Raw genomic sequence first — 7,585 nt, 5'->3', positions numbered from 1 at the left:
GCAAATTAGGAAGTTAATGCAGTTAATACATGTAAAATACATTTTATCATCTGACCAATAACTGTAAGAAAAAGAAAAAAAACCATTTGATTACACATTTGATTATTTTTTTTTAATTTTTGGGCTCATGATAAAGTTTGTAAAAAAAAAAATATATATATATATACCCCCCCACCATGAAGATGATATATTTATTTGCTAAATCAGTTGCAGAGGAAGAGAAGATAAAGAAATTTTCTGAAAAACTTGATAAGATGTTCCAAATTAAGACTGCATATGTATTTATATTTAATGTCAAGATTTATGTGATTCTGCTCCTCTAATGATATGTCTTTAATATCAAGTGATGAGTTAATATCTACAAATTTTAAAGATTGTGTGATTTTTCCACTCTCATAATTCTTGTGCTAGCATTGTAGACATAGAAAGGGGCTCTGTAGGGCCAAGTATCTTTTAATTTTATTTTGCTTCCTGAATTTCCATGGACAACAATTTGTCACTTGATGGCAAGGTTCTCTCTACATAAGTGAGCTAATTCTTGACAAACAGGCACAATCTGTTGTTACTAGGACCATGCCTGAAACCCTCATAGTATAATGCCACCAGCTAGCACTTGGACATTATGGAATAGACAAAGCCTTTTAGAGCCTAAGGCTATAAAATATCACTTCTGAAACAACAGAGTAAAACCATTTTAAGGATGTCATAGATTATTTAATTCAGAGCTATCAATCAATTAATTAGCAATCATTAATTATTTTTATGCACTAAATATCGTTATCAAATGCAGGGGATACGGTGAAAAAAATGTAAATAGTACTTCCTTTAAGGGAATTAAATTTTATCTGTTAGCATCAACCTTCTCCAAATTCTTCATAAAGCTGAGATTTCAATGTTGTCAAGGTTTGGGATTTCACTGATGTTCATACTACCCTCACAGATTCATACCAAAATACATTTAGGCCTTAGTAGATTGTTTCCATTATTTGCTATGACTAACCAAAAACGAAACAAAACAAAAATGAAAACAAAAAAAACCTCTCAGTATCTGTTAACAAATCTTTTAGAGATGAGACTCTCTGAATTTAACTAGGCTAGTCCTTGTAAGGAGATAGATATCTCCTTATAATGATATACACATATATATGTCTGTCTGTGTGTATATATATACATATATGTATATATATATATATATACACACACACATATATGTGAATTTGATATGATATATATTTGATACACATTAAATAGTTAGAAATTCTTGAAGATGACCTGTCAATGTTTTAAAGAACTCTAGGACTACAAATTGCAGAGGATTACAAGGTAAATATCTATATCTATATCTATATCTATATCTATATCTATATCTATATCTATATCTATATCTGTATCTATATCTATATATCTATAGTATACAGCTTTATAGAGATATATGTATATGTAATGCAATGCATGTGTATATCTGTGTGTGCCTATATGTGAAGAAATGCATTCATGTATATGTGCATACATGCATATGTGTTTAAGTATTTCGCATTAGGTATAATATTTCATGCTTGGCTCTCAGGTTAAGGATCCTTGACTAGTGACCTTTGTTAAAGTACCCTCCACGGCAATTTAAATAAACCAGAGGAATCCTAAAGATGCCAAAACAAGAAGGTGGAGGGGTAAGGGGCATGTAGATAATCTGACTTGATGGGAGATGCCAATGAAAATGAAATCATTCTGCTTGAGTTCTTAGAGAGAGGGGAGCCAAATGAGATCAGAGTCTCTACTTCAATACATTTTAGCTTATGTGTGTTTAAAGAAAATCAGTTAACTTCCCTGAATCTTAGTTTCTTCTAAAGTGCAGTAGAGAAAGTCCATTTGCATCTTATGCCTCACAAGATTTCTAGGGCTATGCTTTGTGATTGTATGTTGACATAGGCATGCTTAATATAATTATCCTCTAAACATGTAACATAGAATTCACCAGTAATAGCTGGAAGTTTTAGGGCTATATGAGTCCTGCCAAAAGGAGAAGAGGCATTCATTGAATCACAGACCTTTAACTGGAAAGTACTTTAGAGAACATCTAAAAGCCCCTAATTTTATAACAGAGATGCAGTAAGTTTAAGGTGGCTTACATTTAAAGAATTTCATATACCCTATCACTGGAGGGAATTGGTAATTTATTTTAATTTTATTGACACAAAGTGTAGGCTGAATTGGTCATTAGGTGCACATTTGACAAAGGTTCACTTTCCTTTTTTTTAATAAAAATTAGGAATTTTACTAATATCAACAATTGTACTGAGTAGTAGCAGATTTTAGATTATCTGTCCCCTGTGGTGCAGCTTCAAGATTAATAACCTCAGAAGCACATAGGCTACAAAGTTATACACACACACAGACACACACACACACACACACACACAAATTTTAAAGGTTAGTTATTTAAAATTTTAAAATATTGATGTTGCTTATGAAAGTTCAGCATAACTGCCATGTTTGCTATAGCCAAGGGTGGGGAACCTCTGGCCTCAAGGTCACATATGGCCTTCTAGATCCTTAGGTGTAGCCTTTTGCCTAAGTCCAAGTTTTACAGAACAAATCCTTTTATTAAGAGGATTTGTTCTGTGAAATTTGGATTCAGTCAAAGGGCCACACTTGAGGACCTAGAGGAGCACATGGGGCCTCAAGGCTGCAAGTTCCCCATCCCTGTAATTGCTTTTTGGATTTCATCAAACCTCCATCATCTGCTGGTCTGTGACTAAAATAATTTCACTTGCAATTTGAGCCTTAATAGGGACTGAAACAGATAAAATAAAATAAAAACACAAAATTAAAATTATTATCATAACTTACAAAATTTTGTAAGTGTAAGATAAATTTATATAAACTTACACATTCTTTGTAAGTTTGTAGCACTTATACTTTGGAAGTTGTAAGAGCTTAAAATTGTTTCAAGACTTTTGGGACACCCTGAATAGTTCTTTGATTATTTCAGGAAGCTTTTGAGAATTATAAACCTTGTCTTAAAATCAGGTGAAGTAAGTACTATTTTTATCCCCATTTTGCTTTGAGGACTCTAAGGTTTACAGAGGTTAAGTGATCTACACATGGTCACAAAACTATTATATTGGGCCTCCACTAACTCCAAGTCCAAATTGCACATGGGAATTTAATATTTTTGCTATTGAATAAAAATAATAGCTACTATTCATATAATAGATCTTGTGAGCTAGAATTTGCTGAATTCAATGAATAAGCACATATGTGAATGTGTATATACACTGTGCATATGTGAAAATATGGGATTGTAATTATATACATGAACATACATACATATTATTCAGAATTCCTAAATTTTGAGTGTGTGTGTGTGTGTGTGTGTATGTGTGTGTGTGTGTGTGTGTGTGTGTGTGTGTTTGTATAGTAAATTGGAAAATTCTTACTACTCTGCAGTGTGAAAATTACTACATTTCTTTTTCAGGTATCAGCAAGGGACAGAACTGATTTCTTTTTGACAGCTACTACTTTGCTAAAAGTTCTGGTAACACTTTTCATTGTTATAGAGCTGTTAGTAAGGAGGTCACTTTATCAATAGGGTCTTCCCTAGAGGGGGAAATTTGATCATAATGAAAAGAAAGAAACAAAAGACAATGGGTTCTACTGGCTGACTTTGTTTCAGTAGATAATGAAAGTGCTGAGCAAAGAAGAAGGATACAGGAGCCATTTCCTGCATTTTGAGGATAAAAGGCTATTGAAAATGCCAGTATTTTGTCATGAAGCACAAGGGAAATAGCAATAATCAGGATATAAGATTTAAATGACATTATTTAATCAGAGAATTCTTCTAAGATCTGGGAACTTCATCATACCAAGGCATCAATGAATTTTCTGTATAGTATGGTTGTATCACTATAACCTTTATACAACCAGTCCCTCACATGCTCCATGTATTTCTCATGTTCTAGTGTTCCTGTTGTCCATGTGTTCCTGGTGTTTCTGATTTTAATTCATAACTTTTTATGCAGACATACAAACTAGCACCAGGGAAAGCTGCCTGTAGAGCTTCCATTTTCCTATGATCCTCCCAGGAGGCAACTCCCCTTTGTAACCAAATCAGGAAAATTATTTTCTGTTATCCAAAAGTAGAGTTAACAAGTTGCATGTGGCTGAGGACTATTGACCCTATCCTCCACTGGAGTTTCTAAGTTTCTTTGGCATTGTCTTCTTGATGTTGCAGGCTACTGCTTCTGCAGGGCCACTCAAAACACACTAGTTTCAACACTAGTGACACTAATTTTACTGTAGGAGCAACGAGAGTCTACCCTCTTCTACTGCTGGGGTTGGAGAACAAGGACAGTCTTTTCCCATGGTTGCTATTCTCCAACTGTAGGTCATACACTTGGCACAGGGAGATCACTTATCAAAGATGCAGTGGAGGGGATGATTGTTGAACTAAATGGCCTCTGAGTCTGCTTCAAGAGCTAGAGTTCCACAATTATGTAATTGAGTCTATGATGAAAGAAGACGTGTTACTGGAGTAGCAAGTTGAAACCTGGGATGTATTTGTTCCTAGAAAACCATTATTAGAAATATATGTTAAAATTAATTGACATACTATTTCACTAAAAAGACATGTAGATGTGTGGAGAGTCTTTGATTCCAACTGATTGGTCTTCTCTGCATGGAAATTACCTCTACCAACAATGATCATGATCTATGACATTTTAGAGCATCCTAATTTTAGAACCAGGAGACGCCTGAGAAGCCATCTAGTCCTACTCTTTCCTTTTATAAATGAGGAAACAGAGGCCCAGAGTGATTAAGTGAATTACCCAAAGTCACATAGTCCATGAATGAATGTCAACACCAGATTTATACCCAGATTCCATCACTATAGATACAGTGTTCTTTCCACAGCACCACCTTGAGCACAAAGAATTGCCTGGGGCATATAGAGGTTAAGGGATTTGTCTACTGTGTCACAATGCTAGTGACAATTTGAGGTAGGTTTAACTACAGTCCCAGGATTCTATCTAGTACACTATAATGTCTTTGAGCTTTAGGAATGTTGTGAATGAAACTGAATGAGCTTGGAACCTAAGCACCATTATAACATTGTTTCTGAGTTCCAAACAATTAAGTTACAAGAAAACTTTTGGAGATGCTCTCATTTTTATGCTATTGTAGCCATTACCTGAGATAACTAGAAAAATAACCTCTAGTAAGGCTAAAGGGTACAAAAAATTTGTCTGGGAAGTCCAAGTACTTTAGGGACTTGTGATACCAAAAAAATAATTCTAAAAGAGATACATCTGTTATTTATTTGCTGAATGATACAGTCTTTTGAAGGAAAGATTTTAAGCATTAACCATGTGGATTTCATTTTTTCCATCAAAAGACAGTCATTTATTTAACTGTTAGTTGTTTTGTGTGTGTGCCTCTATCACCTACCTTCCCCCACTCCAACCACAGAATAAGTGTGCTATTCTCAAAATTATAATGAAATTGCTGACATAGTAAGGATGAAAATTAATCTGCCAAGATAATCAAGAGCAATAACAATAAAGTTGTAAAGTACGACTTGACACTTGCAGGAAGAAACTGAGTAGTTATGACAAGATAAAACGTTTCCCAAACTTATGTTATTCATGTATCCATAGATGTTGATATGTTTTGGTTGCTGTAGCAGCTCTGGGTAGCTAGGTGGTGCAGTGGATAGAGGGCCAGGCCTGGACTCAGGAAAGCTCATCTTTCTGAGTTCAAATCTGGCCTTGCATAATTACTAGCTGTGTGACCATTGGCACTTAATTCTGTTTGCCTTAATTTCCTATCCTGTAAAATGAGCTGGAGAAAAAAATGCGAAGCACTCAGTATGTCTGTTAAGAAAACCCCAAATGGGGTCAGGAAGAGATAAATATCACTGAAAACAATTGGGGAAAAAAACTGGCTTTGGATTATACATGAACTTGGCAACATTTTGTGTGGAAAAATATTCTTAGTTTTCACATCACACTGATATAACTACAATCCATGCTAATCCTTTTACTGCGTGCATATCCATATACTTTGTCTCTTTTATTCTATGGCTCTGAATATCCCCAAACACCCAAAAGAACATGTTGAATGATACTGGTTAACTTCCTTCTTAGGCTCAATGTAGTTTCACATTGTATACTAGAGTCTCATCTTCTTCTTTATAGCCTAAGGTGATGATGGACTTCTGTCATTCAATTTGCCCAAGTGGACCCCAATGCCTGAAATGCACTCCTTGAATGAATTTCATTACACACACAAACACATGTGCACATGTATATGTTAGGCCTTACTATTTAAAAAGGAGATCTGGTACTTCCTAGCTGAGCATTCAACTCACACCTCTGCTACTTAATAGCTATGTGAGATCTAGAAAATCTCTTCTCTCCTCTGAATCTCAGTTTCATCATCTATGAAATGTACTAGTTGGAAGAAAAGACCTCTGAGGGGTCTTCCAGTCACATACATATATACATACACACATATCTATGCACACATATCTATGCACACACACACACACACACATATACATATGTAAATATATGTGTATATATATATGTGTATGTGTGTGTGTGTACATGTATGCCTACAACCATACACACACATACACACATATACACATACATACATTTAATGGGAGAAAGAAGTCATTATAGTGATCAGAGAAGGCTTCCTGGATGTGGTAGAACTTGATCCTACCATCAACAGTAGGAGTTTTGAGTTTTAAATTGATGGAGAAGAGTAGAAAGAATATGCTAAAATGGCAAAAATGAGCACAGTTCTCTAATTAACAGGGAAATGACACAGTTGAAGGTAAGCATTTACACTGGATGGTAATCAGATACAGCGTAAGAAGATATTTCACTGTCCTTGTTTTCTCAAGTTTTCTTACCTGTTATTTCCTATTTTATGTTCTGATTCAATTCCACAAACATTTAGTATTTATCTACTACAGAATACAGAAACGGGGGGTGCAGGGCATCCTTTCTACTGTGAGGTACAATATTCAAACAGATAAATAGGTATAAGATGTTATAAGGAGAGGGAGAATTAAGGAATCAGAAAAGGTTTCCCATATATGGGAGATGACATCTAATTTGAGCCTTGAAAGAAGAAAAATATTTTCGAGAGGCAGAGTTAAGGAAGGAGTGGATTCCAGGCACTGAGGTCCACCTGTACAAAGGCACAATGAGGCAAAGGATTTAATGCTAACTTAAGGCCAGTTGGATTGAAATGTAGTGTTTATAAATGAGAATAAGGTGAAAAAAGTGGGGAAATGGAATAAATATAAGTATTTATGTAACACCTATTATATGTTAGGCACTGTACTAATCACTTGTACAAATATTATTTCCTTTTATTATCCTAATGACCCTGGGATATAGATACTATCATTATTCCCATTTTATATCTAAAGAAATTGAAGCAAATAGAGATGAAATGACTTGCTTAGGGTCACAAAGCTAGTGAGTCTCTGAGAAAGAATTTGAATTTGTCTTAATGACTCCAGGCATATGACTCTCTCTACTGCACTACCAATTGCCAAATAAAAGCAGAG

General features: G+C 34.9%; 1 non-coding gene across 1 annotated transcript; it reads left to right on the top strand.

Annotated features, from left to right (window-relative positions):
- The first annotated feature begins 5,643 nt into the window (after positions 1 to 5,643).
- LOC144454944 (small nucleolar RNA SNORA17) lies at positions 5,644 to 5,772 on the top strand. The gene has a single exon (XR_013483489.1). It is a non-coding gene; the product is annotated as a small nucleolar RNA SNORA17 (small nucleolar RNA).
- The last annotated feature ends 1,813 nt before the right edge of the window (positions 5,773 to 7,585 follow it).

This window comes from Phascolarctos cinereus, unplaced genomic scaffold (assembly GCF_003287225.1).
Source record: "Phascolarctos cinereus isolate Bilbo 61053 unplaced genomic scaffold, phaCin_HiC Scaffold_7;HRSCAF=346, whole genome shotgun sequence".
NCBI lineage: Eukaryota > Metazoa > Chordata > Mammalia > Diprotodontia > Phascolarctidae > Phascolarctos > Phascolarctos cinereus.
The sequence above is the reverse complement of the archived record's forward strand: the minus strand, read 5'-3'. Positions and strand labels throughout refer to the sequence as shown.